The following is a 12,022-nucleotide window of genomic DNA, read 5'->3' on the forward strand; positions in this document are numbered from 1 at the left end:
AACACTTCTTGGAACTTGTTCTTTTTCTCAGGAATCATGCTGGAGTCAAAAAATTGACACTCTCTCCACAGATGCTGCAAGACCTGCTCGTGTTTTTCCAGTAGTGGTTCAAGAAGACAGCTCGCTGCCACCTCAAGGGCAGTTAGGGATGGGCAATAAATGCTGGTCTAGGCAGCAACCCCCACATCCTGTGAAAGAATTTTGAGGTATATTCCAGATTCAACAACCTGTGTGAAGACATTGCTTCTCTAATTGTCTTACCAATTATTTTATATCTGTGACAGTTCCTGAATGATTTGCCAAAGCTAATGGAGCAAGTAGAGAGAAACCATCAAACTGTTCCAGTTTTAAATACCTTTATTAAATCTCCTTCTTCTTCATCTGGATTAGATAAAACAAATGTGATCAATGACTGCAGGAGATCCAAAGGCATCAGCATGAAGCCAGACAAATGTCTAGACCAGTCTCTGGGGTGGATTGTTAGGCTGGATGTGAGAGTTAGACTCTATAGAAAGAGGCTGAGAGGTGGAGAACAGATTTTGAAGCGTGGGTTTGGCAGGGTGTGTTCAATCAGCTGGATGGACAAAAAGATAAATGAGTGGTTAGATCAGAGGAGCCAGGTATCAGAAGGGTTGCTCAATACAATTAGAGAGAGAAAGACAGCTGAGTACAGAGATTGGAAGCAAAGCCTTATTCTGACAGCAACTGAAGGAGAAATTGAGGGTAAAAACAGAAGAGGAAGAAGAAAAATTGGATGGGGGGGATAACATTGAGATGTGGACTGAGGGCAGGTTGAAGAAAAGTGATGGCAACAGCCTAACTATTGCTGTAGTGAAAGCAAAGGAATGGTTGTGTGCTCAACGGCGAATAATGCCAGCTTCTCCAGTCTCACCATGTAACTGAAATCCCTCATTCCAGGCAGCTTCCTGCTAAATTTCCTCTGCACACATTCCAGAGCTTTGACATCCTTCCTAAAGTGTGGTGCTTAAATCTCAACATAATCAGAGACTCTCATGGTTTTGTAAAAGGAAAATTGTGTTTGACTTTATTAGAGTTCTTTGAGAAAGCAATAAGCAGCATGGATACAAGGGAGTCAGAGGATGTCCAGAAGATATTGGAGAAGATTCTTGTTTCTCTTCATGCACCTTGTGGTGCACAAGGCAGATTTTCATCTATTCCCATTAGCAAGGTTTTTCCTGGTACAGCTCACTAGTCTGTCACCTGAGGCTTATAGCTTGAGGAGGTGCCATTCTGCATCAAGTGTGGCTGAACAGGAATGTCTCCCCCTCTTGCCGCCAGCCATTGGCATATTTGGAAGGATTTTCAAGTTTACACACTGAACCTATTTGATCACATTATGTATACACCTTCCTTGGCCATCAAGTCTTAGGGTGGGATTAGAGCCCAGAGCTTCTGGCACAGAGGCAGGCTACCCATTGCACCACCAAGACTGCCCATTTGATAATGTGTGGTGGCACGGTGGTTGGCACTGCTGCCTCACAGCGCCAGGGACCTGGGTTCAATTCCCAGCTTGGGTCACTTGGCGCGGAGTCTGCACGTTCTCCCCGTGTCTGCGTGAATTTCCTCTGATTGCTCCGGTTTCCTCCCACAGTCCGAAAGACATGCTGGTTAGGTGCACCTGAACAGGCACCAGAGTGTGGCGACTAAGGGATTTTCGCAGTAACTTCATTACAGTGTTACTGTAAGCCTACTTGTGACACCAATGAATAAACTAAACTAAAACTAAACTACCATGCAAGGTATAGGCAGTAACATGTTAGCATGGATAAAAGATTGGTTAGCTAACAGGAAACTGAGTAGGCATAAATGGGTCATTGTCTGGTTGGCAGGATGTGGCAAGTGGCGTGTCACAGGGATCATTGCTGGGGCCTCAACTATTTACAATTGATATCAATGAGTTTAATGAAGAGACCGAAGGTAACATTGCTAAATTTGCTGATGAAGCAAGTGTTCGTAGAATAGTATGTTGTGAAGTTGACATGAGGAGACTGCAAAAGGGCATAGGTTAAGTGAGTAGGCAAAACTTTGGCAGATGGAGTATAATGTGAGAAAATGTGAACTTGTCCACTTATAGTATATTATTTAAATGAAGAGAGATTGCAGAACTCGGTGAGTTACAGAGGGATCTGGGTGTCCTGGTACATGAATCACAAAACGTTAGTATGCAGGTACAGCAAGTGATTGGGAAGGTGAACAGAATATTGGTGTTTATTGCAAGGGGAATAGTTTATAAAAATAGGGATGTTTTGCTACAGAGGAATTGGGCGAGGTATTAAATGAGTACTTTGCGTCAGTATTCACCAAAGAGAAGGACTTGGTGGATGATGAGTCTGGGAAAGGATGTATAGATAGTTTGAGTCATGTTGAGATCAAAAAAGAGGTATTGGGGTTCTTGAGAAACATTAAGGTAGACAAGTCCCCAGGGCCTGATGGGATATACCCCAGAATACTGAGAGAGGCAAGGAAGGAAATTGCTGGGGCCGTGAGAGAAATCTTTGTATCCTCACTGGCCACAGGGGAGGTCCCAGAGGATTGGAGAATAGCCAATGTTGTTCCTTTGTTTAAGAAGGGTAGCAAGAATAATCCAGGTAATTACAGGCCGGTGAGCCTTACATCAGCATTGGGAAATTATTGGAGAGGATTCTTTGAGACAGGATTTATTCTCACTTGGAAATAAGTGGACATATTAGTGAGAGGCAACATGGTTTTGTGAAGGGGAGGTTGTGTCTCATGAACTTAATCGAGTTTTTCAAGGAAGTGACGAAGATGATTGAGGGTAGGGCAGTGGATGTTGTCTACATGGACTTCAGTAAGGCCTTTGACAAGGTCCCTCATGGCAGAATGGTGCAGAACATGAAGTCACATGGGATCAGAGGTGAATTGGCTAGGTGGATACAAAACTGGGTGTACAGGTACACAGGTCACTGAAAGTGGCAATGCAGGTGGAGAAGATAGTCAAGAAGGCATACGGCATGCTTGCCTTCATCGGCCGGGGTACTGAGTTTAAAAATTGGCAAGTCATGTTGCAGCTTTATAGAACCTTAGTTAGGCCGCACTTGGAATATAGTGTTCAATTCTGGTCGCCACACTACCAGAAGGATGTGGAGGCTTTGGAGAGGGCACAGAAAAGATTTACCAGGATGTTGCCTGGTATGGGGGGCATTAGCTATGAGGGGAGGTTGGAGAAACTTGGTTTGTTCTCACTGGAGCGACGGAGGTTGAGGGGAGACCTGATAGAAGTCTACAAGATTATGAGAGGCATGGAGAGAGTGGACAGTCAGAAGCTTTTTCCCAGGGTGGAAGAGTCAATTACTAGGGAGCATAGGTTTAAGGTGGGAGGGGGAAGGTTTAAAGGTGATGTACGAGGCAAGTTTTTTACACAGAGTAGTGCCTGGAACTCGTTGCTGGGGGAGGTAGTGGAAGCGGATACGGTAGTGACTTTTAAGGAGCGTCTTGACAAGTACATGAATAGGAAGGGAATAGAGGGATATGGTCCCCGGAAGGGTAGGGGTTTTAGTTAAGTCAGGCAGCATGGTCGGTGCAGGCTTGGAGGGCTGAAGGGCCTGTTCCTGTGCTGTAATTTTCTTTGTTCTCTGTTATAGTTGTACAGGGTGTTTGGTGAGACCACATCAGGAATATTTTATACAGTTTTGGTCGTCTCATTTACGAAATGAAGTGGTTCCAAGTGCATTCAAATGATACCTGGGATGAAGGAGTTATATTACGAAGAAAGGTTGGACAAGCTGCTGCTGTATCTATTGGAGTTTGGAAGAATGAGAAGTGATCATATTGGAAGGTCCTGAGGGGACTTGACGGATTTTTTATTCATTCACAGGATGTGGGCGTTGCTGGCTGGGCCAACATTTATTGCCCATCCCTGAAGGCAGTTAGAGTCAACCACATTCGGAGGATGTTTCCACGCGTGGAAGAGACTAGGGGGACACCATTTAAAAATAAGAGGTCTCCCATTTAAAACTAAAATGAGAATTTTTTTCTCTGAGGGGAGAGTTTCTTTGGAATTATTTTCCCCAGAGAGCAGTGGAGGCAGAGCATTGAACATTTTTAAGGCAGAGGTAGACAGACTTGTGGTTAATCAGGGGATGAAAGGTTATCGGGATTGGTCGGAAACGTGGTGGTCAGAATTGAACGCAATGTTCCTGTTGAGGACTTACCTGAGATTTAGCATGATTTTCTTGAATGCTAACAAGACCAGTTGTATCAAACTTGCCGCCACCACTTTCTCGAGGACATTAATTGGAGAGCAATAAATTCTGGCCTTACCAATCTCACCCGCATCCTGTGAATTTTCTTTTGCCACACTAACAATGATGCAGGGATAGCATCTCAAAGTTCCCCTCAGAGTCACACATCATCCTGATTCAAACATTTCTGTGCTTCATTGTCGCTGGGTCAAAATCCTGGAATTCTCGAGCTGACACTATCACCACTGCGGGAGGACCATCACCATCTGCTGGAGGGGGCTTCTCGGGGGTGGGCAAGAAGGGCTGGTGCCTGTGGTGCTTAGAACTTGAGAACGCATAAAGGAGGGTCACCAGAAGTTGACTCGAGATTGGAATTGGGAATTGGTATTTTAACAATATCACTCTTGTTGAGGACTTGCAGAGATTGACAAGGGTAAGTGTGGAGGGGTTTCAGCAATGTGGAGACATCAGAGAAACTGCAATTCTACTGAAAAAGGAGAAAGTTGAAGGATGATTTAATAGAAGTTCAAAATAGGAGTTTTGTTACAGTAGATGGAGAAACTACTCCCAGTGATAGGAGGATTGATAAGAAGCTTGAAATTCCAGGACAAAGCAGCCCGCTTGATTGGCACCCCATCCATTCCCTCCAGCACCGACGCCCAGTAGCAGCAGTGTGTACCGTCTACTAGTTGAACCGCAGAAATTCACCAAAGATCCTTCGACAGCACTTTCCAAACCCACGACTGCTTCCATCGAGAAGGATAAGGGCAGCACATGGGAACACCACCACCTGCAAGTTCCCCTCCAAGCCACTCACCGTCCTGACTTGGAAATATATCGCTGTTCCTTCGCAGTCGCTGGGTCAAAATCCTGGAATTCTCTCCCTAAAGGCATTGTGGGTCAGCCCACAGCACATGGACTGCAGTGGTTCAAGAAGGCAGCTCACCACCACCTTCTCAAGGGCAACTAGGGATAGGCAATAAAATGTTGGCCAGTCAGCGAAGCCCACGTCCCACGAATAAATTTTAAAAAAGTCATTGGCAAAAGAAGCAAGGACAGAATGAAATTTCTTTGCACGCAGCGAGCTGTGATCTGGAAGGTGCTGCTTGAAAGGGTGGTAGAAGCAGATTTATCCTCTGGATTGCTGTGTTCAGTAACATGTCAGTTGCTGCCTCCACTCCCCAGGCTATCTGGGTCAGACAATGGAACTTACCCCTTCCCAACCTGCATCACACTTTCGGAAGGATGTGAAGACATTGGAGAGGGAATGGAAAGATTCACAAAAGTGGGGCCAGGGATGAGAGACTTCAGTTACGTGGAAAGATCGGAGAAGCAGGAGTTGTTTTCCTTAGAAAAGAGTAGGATGAGAAGAGATTTGATGGAGGAATTCAAAATGATGGGGAGTAGATCGGGAGAAGACTGTTCCCATTGATGGAAGGATTGCGAAACAGAGGAGGCCAATTTAAGGTGTTTGGCAAAAGACCCAAAGGTGAAAATCCGCTTGTGTAGCAACTGGAAGCGCACTGCCTGGGAGTGTGGTGGAGACAGGTTCAATCGTAGCTTTCAAAAGGGAATTGGATCATTATCTGAAGACGTTCTTTTCACAATTGTTCACACGGCATGTTTCCACCCAACCCCATTGTTAATGTGTTTCACACAAGCTTACTGTCACATCTGCCATTGGGCAGCTTTCGTTACAGGTTGTCCAGTTGGTGACATCACAGCATCCAGCTGGGCTGCCCCTGGCTGTGGTGGAAGCAGAGAAATCCTCAGAGAGGTTAGTCTCAGTGTCAATGAAACAGTTCTCACATTGTCCTCAGCCCAATGCCTGCACCCATTCTGATGGTGCTGTGACCTCAGCTGGGGTGTAAAGAGGAACAGCTCCCATTGCCTCCCAATCTTCACAGGATTGAAAGACTTCTCTCCCTGGGAAAAACATTGCTCCAGCTGAACTCTGCCCAGTTTAAATACTTGGGAGGACTGGGGACATGTCACAGTATGCGGCAGTTAGAATAGTGCTGCTCATCTTTTTATTCGCTGGCTAGACCAACATTCTCTGCCCATCCCTAATTGCCCTTGGTGAGTGGTGAGCTGCCATCTTGAACAGCTGAAGACCATGTGATGTAGGTACACCCATAGTGCTGTTAGAGAGGGAATTCCAGGATTTTGACCCAGCAACAGTGCAGAAACAGTGATATATTTCCAAGTCAGGATGGTGAGTAACTTGGAGGGGAACCTCCAGGTGGTGATGTTCCAAGGTATCTGCTGCTCTCGTCCTTCTTGATTGTATAGGTCATGGTTTGGAAGGTGCTGCCTAAGGAACCTTGGTGCATTTCTGCAGTACATCTTGTCGATGGTACACACGACTGTCACTGCATCAGTGGTGGAGGGAGCGAATATTGAAGGTGGGGATGGGGTGCCGATCAAGTGGGCTGCTTTTGCTGTCTGGCATGTCTGTACATTTCCACATAACCCACTGTCCTGTTGGCATCTCCATCTACAATTACATGGGAATCTTTTGAGTTCAACTGTTACTAGAACTCATCTCAAAACTGTGCCTCTCGCTGAACCGGCTGGTTGCCAGGTTTAGCAAGGAGGATAAGTCCAGAAGCAGGAAAAGGTTGTGTAGCCCAACACACAGAACCCATTCGTTGATCTCAATCCAACTGACTGACCCACCTTCTCTCACCCCCTCACTGCATGTTAATTATAACAAGAAATTAGTAGCAGGGCAAGGAAAAATCTTTTCACCCAGAGGGTGGTTGCAATCTGGAACGAACTTCCTGAGAGGATGGTGGAGGCAGGTTCGATCGAGGTATTCAAAAGAGAATTGGATTGTCATCTGAAAAGAATGTGCAGGGTTACGGAGGGACTGGGTAGAATGCTTTATCAGAGAGCCAGTGCAGACTCAATGGGCCGAATGGCCTCCTGTAAAGGTCCTGTGATTCTGTGGGTTTTTCTATAACTGATATCTGTAGAAACATTGTTGAAGTGTTGCGATGGGAAATGAAGCGCGAATGGTTTTAGCCAAGTAGCATCTGTAATCGCTGCTTTCTTCCCACCTTCTCAGTCTCTCAGATTGGAACTGTTAGCAGGAATTTGTTATAAAGACACATTTTGTGTACAAATTCAATACTTCTTTTCACAAAGAATTGACTGCTAGATAGATGAGAAGACAATGCTGCCATCAATATAAACCTCTCTAAAGCCCTTGACAAGATGCAGTAAGGAAGGTTTGTTTAAAAGTGTGAAGGAAAATTCACACTGAGCATTTGGTTATCTGACTTGATCTTTCCTCATGTGACTCAGCGTCTCAAGAGATAGGTTTGAAGAAGCATCTCTAAGACAAAAGAGAGGCTGGAAGGGCCCCCAGGCAGCTGAAGGCCCAGCCACCAGTGGACAAGTGATTAAAACTGATGGTGCTCGCCAGAGCAGAACTGGAGGAGTGCAGAGATTTCAGAGGGTTGTGGGACGGGAGGAGATTACGGAGAGAGGGAGTGGCGAGGCCAGGGAGGGACTTGAAAACCAGGATGAGAATTTTAAAGTTGTTTGACCAGGTGCCACTGTAGGGTCAGCAAACACAGGGGTGAAAGGTGAAGGAGATTTGGTGTGAGTAAAGCTGCAGACAGCAGAGGTTGAGTAATCTCGTGTTTATTCAGGGTGAAATATGGGAGATTAGTCAGGAATGTGTTAGAATCATCAAGTTTAGAGAAAAGGAAAGCATAGATGAAAGTTTCAGCAGCAGACGGAGACGAACAATGTTACAGAGGTGAAAATAATTTTAACAAATGTAACATCGGAAGCTCATCAGGGGGTCAAAAATATCCGGCATCTCCACATCAAAAATAACACCAAGCTAAAATGGACTGATTTAACCGCAAACCGTCATCAGGGGTGGAGTCAGTGACACTGTTTGGAGCGGGGATTGAAAACAATGGCTTCAGTCTTCCCAATATTTAATTGGAGGAAATTTCTGCTCCCCCAGTACTGGATGTGGGGTAAACAGTCAGATAATTTAGTGACAGAGGAATGGGGAGAGGTGGGGGTGAGGTAGATGAGGTATCGTCAATGTACCTGAGAAAACTAACAGAGAGCTTTTGGATGGTGTCACCATGGCAGTATGTAGATGAGAAATGGGAAGGGGGTGGGAAGGTCAAGGAAGATCCTTGGGGTACACCAGAGGTAACAGTGTGGGAGCAGGCAGAGAAGTCATTGTCAGTAATTCTCTGGCTCTGATTAAGTAGATAAAGATGGAAGCAGGTGTGAATGGAGAGGGGTGGGAGGAGGATGGTGTGGTCAGCCTTGTTGCAAACAGGTTGAGGAGGGAAAGTTTATCTTTGCCAAACCCACAGAAGAATTCAATTGTAACTTTGATCAGTCGTTTGAGTACCAGGCAGGGTGGAAGCGTGATTGAAGAGATTCAAACATGGAGTTCCAGCAAAGATAGGGATGAATTTGGGAAGCGATATATTCAAGGACATTGGAGAGGAAAGGGTGGTTGGGGATGGGATGATAGGTTGTAAAGACGATGAGGGTTCTAGAGATGGGTTTTTGAGGAGGGGGTGATGTGAGTTCTAGGGGTGGGTTTTTGAGGGGGGTGATGGGGGTTCTGGGGGTGGGTTTTTGAGGGAGGTGATGGGGGTTCTGGGGGTGGGTTTTTGAGGGAGTGGGTGATGGGGGTTCTCGGGGTGGGTTTTTGAGGAGGGGGCGATGGGGGTTCTAGGGGTGGGTTTTTGAGGGGGAGGGTGATGGGGGTTCAAGGGATGGGTTTTTGGGGAGGGGGTGATGGGGGTTCTAGGGGTGGGTTTTTGAGGGGGAGAGTGATGGCGGTTCAAGGGGTGGGTTTTTGGGGAGGGGGTGATGGGAGTTCTGGGGTGGGTTTTTGAGGGGGTGATGGGAGTTCTAGGGGTGGGTTTTTGAGGGGGAGGTGATGGGGGTCCTGGGGGTGGGTTTTTGGGGGGAGGCGATTGGGGTTCTCGGGGTGGGTTTTTGAGGAAGGGGCGATGGGGGTTCTAGGGGTGGGTTTTTGAGGAGAGGGTGATGGGGGTTCTAGGGGTGGGTTTTTGAGGAGGGGGCGATGGGGGTTCAAGGGGTGGGTTTTTGAGGGGGAGGGTGATGGGGGTTCAAGGGGTGGGTTTTTGAGGGGGAGGTGAGGGTTCTGGGGTGGGTTTTTGGGGGGAGGTGATGGGGGTTCTCGGGGTGGGTTTTTGAGGAGGGGCGATGGGGGTTCTAGGGGTGGGTTTTTGAGGAGGGGGGCGATGGGGGTTCTGGGGGTGGGTTTTTGGGGGGAGGTGATGGGGTTCTAGGGGTGGGTTTTTGAGGAGGGGGCGATGGATTTTCTCGGGGTGGGTTTTTGAGGAGGGGGCGATGGGCGTTCTGGGGGTGGGTTTTTGGGGAGGGGGTGATGGGGGTTCTAGGGGTGGGTTTTTGAGGAGGGGGCGATGGGAGTTCTAGGGGTGGGTTTCTGAGGAGGGGGGCGATGGGGGTTCTGGGGGTGGGTTCTTGGGGGGAGGTGGTGAGGGTTCTAGGGGTGGGTTTTTGAGGGGGGGGTGATGGGGTTCTAGGGGTGGGTTTTTGGGGGGAGGTGATGGGGGTTCTCGGGGTGGGTTTTTGAGGGGGAGGTGATGGGATTCTCGGGGTGGGTTTTTGAGGAGGGGTGATGGGGGTTCTAGGGGTGGGTTTTTGGGGGGAGGTGATGGGGGTTCGAGGGGTGGGTTTTTGAGGGGGAGGTGATGGGGGTTCTTGGGGTGGGTTTTTGAGGGGGGGTGATGGGGGTTCTAGGGGTGGGTTTTTGGGGGAGGTGATGAGGGTTCGAGAGGTGGGATTTTGAGGAGGGGGTGTGACGACAGATTTGAAGCAAGGACAGATATTTACATGATTAAAATGGTAATGGTGATTACGTAAAGCGATGATCAGGCCACAGATCAAACACTGTGGGCAGAAGAATATTAAATCCCGAGAGTATCGAGCTTATTGGAGCTGTCAGTGATGTTGTGTGGGTAGAAATCTAAAATATAAAACATACAGTCCTGACCTGGCCTTGCTCGCTATGTTCCAACAGGTGCTGTGAACTCTTATTGTTGTCTTTGTACTGAAATGAATCCATTCATTTCAGTGAATTTGATGAATCAGAGTTAATTTAGTGTTGGAAATGTATCAGAAAGAATTGATTGTGGCTCATTATATGTCAAACAGCGTCAGTGGTGAGACTGGGACACTGTGCTGAATATAGCAATGCTGAGGACGCAAGCCAGACTTTCAAGCACTTTGGCTGCTTTCTCAATCTTGCTTTAGGTTGTGGTGGAAGGAAGGAGTGTTGGCAATGGATTACTCTAAGAACATAAGAAATAGGAGCAGCAATAGGAGAGATGGACCCTCAAGCCCGTTCCGCCATCAATAAGGTCATGGCTCACCTGATATCTGCACTTTCCTAACCCATGCTGAGATTCCTTAATTCCCAAAAAACTAACAATCTCTGTTTTAGATAGACTCAATGATGAGCATCCACACTTATGAATATATGGAATAGGTACAGGAGAAGGCCACTAAGATCATTGCTGATCTGTTTGTGTTTCAAATTCCACGTTTCCATCCACCCCAATAAACTTTTAATCGCCTGCCTAACAAGAATCTATCCACCTCTACTTTAAAAATATTCAATGACCTGCTTCCACCATTCTGAGGCAGAGAGTTCCAAAGTCACACAACCTTCTGAAAGGAAAACATTCTTCTCATCTCTGTCCTAAAAGGGTGACCTCTAATTTTAAAAACAGTTCCCCCTAGCTCTAGATTCTCCCACAAGAGGAAACATCCTCTCCACATCCACCCTGTCAATACCCCTCAGGATCTTGTATATTTCAATCAAGCCTGTATGTTGTCTCCAAAGGAAGACATTAGCTTTATAGAAACGTAGAAATTAGAAGCAGGAGGAGGCCATTTGGCCCTTCAAGCCTGCACCACCATTTATTTTGATCATGGCTGATCATCAAATTCAATATCCTGATTTCCCCCCCCCCCCCCCATATAGAAACATAGAAAACTACAGCACAAAACAGGCCCTTCGGCCCCACAAGTTGTGCCGAACATATCCCTACCTTTTAAGCCTACCTATAACCCTCCATCCTATTAAGTCCCATGTACTCATCCAGGAGTTTTTTTTAAAGACCCTATTGAGTTTGCCTCCACCACCACTGATGGCAGCCGATTCCACTCGCCCACCACCCTCTGTGTGAAAAACTTCCCCCTAACATTTCCCCTGTATCTACCCCCCAGCACCTTGAACCTGTGTCCTCTCGTAGCAGCCATTTCCACCCTGGGAAAAAGCCTCTGAGAGTTCACCCGATCTATGCCTCTCAACATCTTATATACCTCTATTAGGTCTCCTCTCATCCTACGTCTCTCCAAGGAGAAAAGACTGAGCTCCCTCAGCCTATCCTCATAAGGCATGCCACTTAATCCAGGCAACATCATTGTAAATCGCCTCTGCACCCTTTCAATCTTTTCCACATCCTTCCTGTAATGAGGCGACCAGAATTGAGCACAGTACTCCAAGTGGGGTCTGACGAGGGTCTTATATAGCTGCATCATTATCCCCAGACTCCTAACTCAATCCCTCGATTGAAAAAGGCCAGCACACCATACGCCTTCTTAACCACCTGCGGGGCCGATTTTAGAGTCCTATGGACCCGGACCCCAAGGTCCTTCTGATCCTCCACAGTACTAAGAGTCTTTCCCTTAATATTGTACTCCTTCATCCCATTTGACCTGCCAAAATGGACCACTACGCATTTATCTGGGTT

This window comes from Mustelus asterias, chromosome 18 (genome assembly GCF_964213995.1).
Source record: "Mustelus asterias chromosome 18, sMusAst1.hap1.1, whole genome shotgun sequence".
Lineage (NCBI taxonomy): Eukaryota > Metazoa > Chordata > Chondrichthyes > Carcharhiniformes > Triakidae > Mustelus > Mustelus asterias.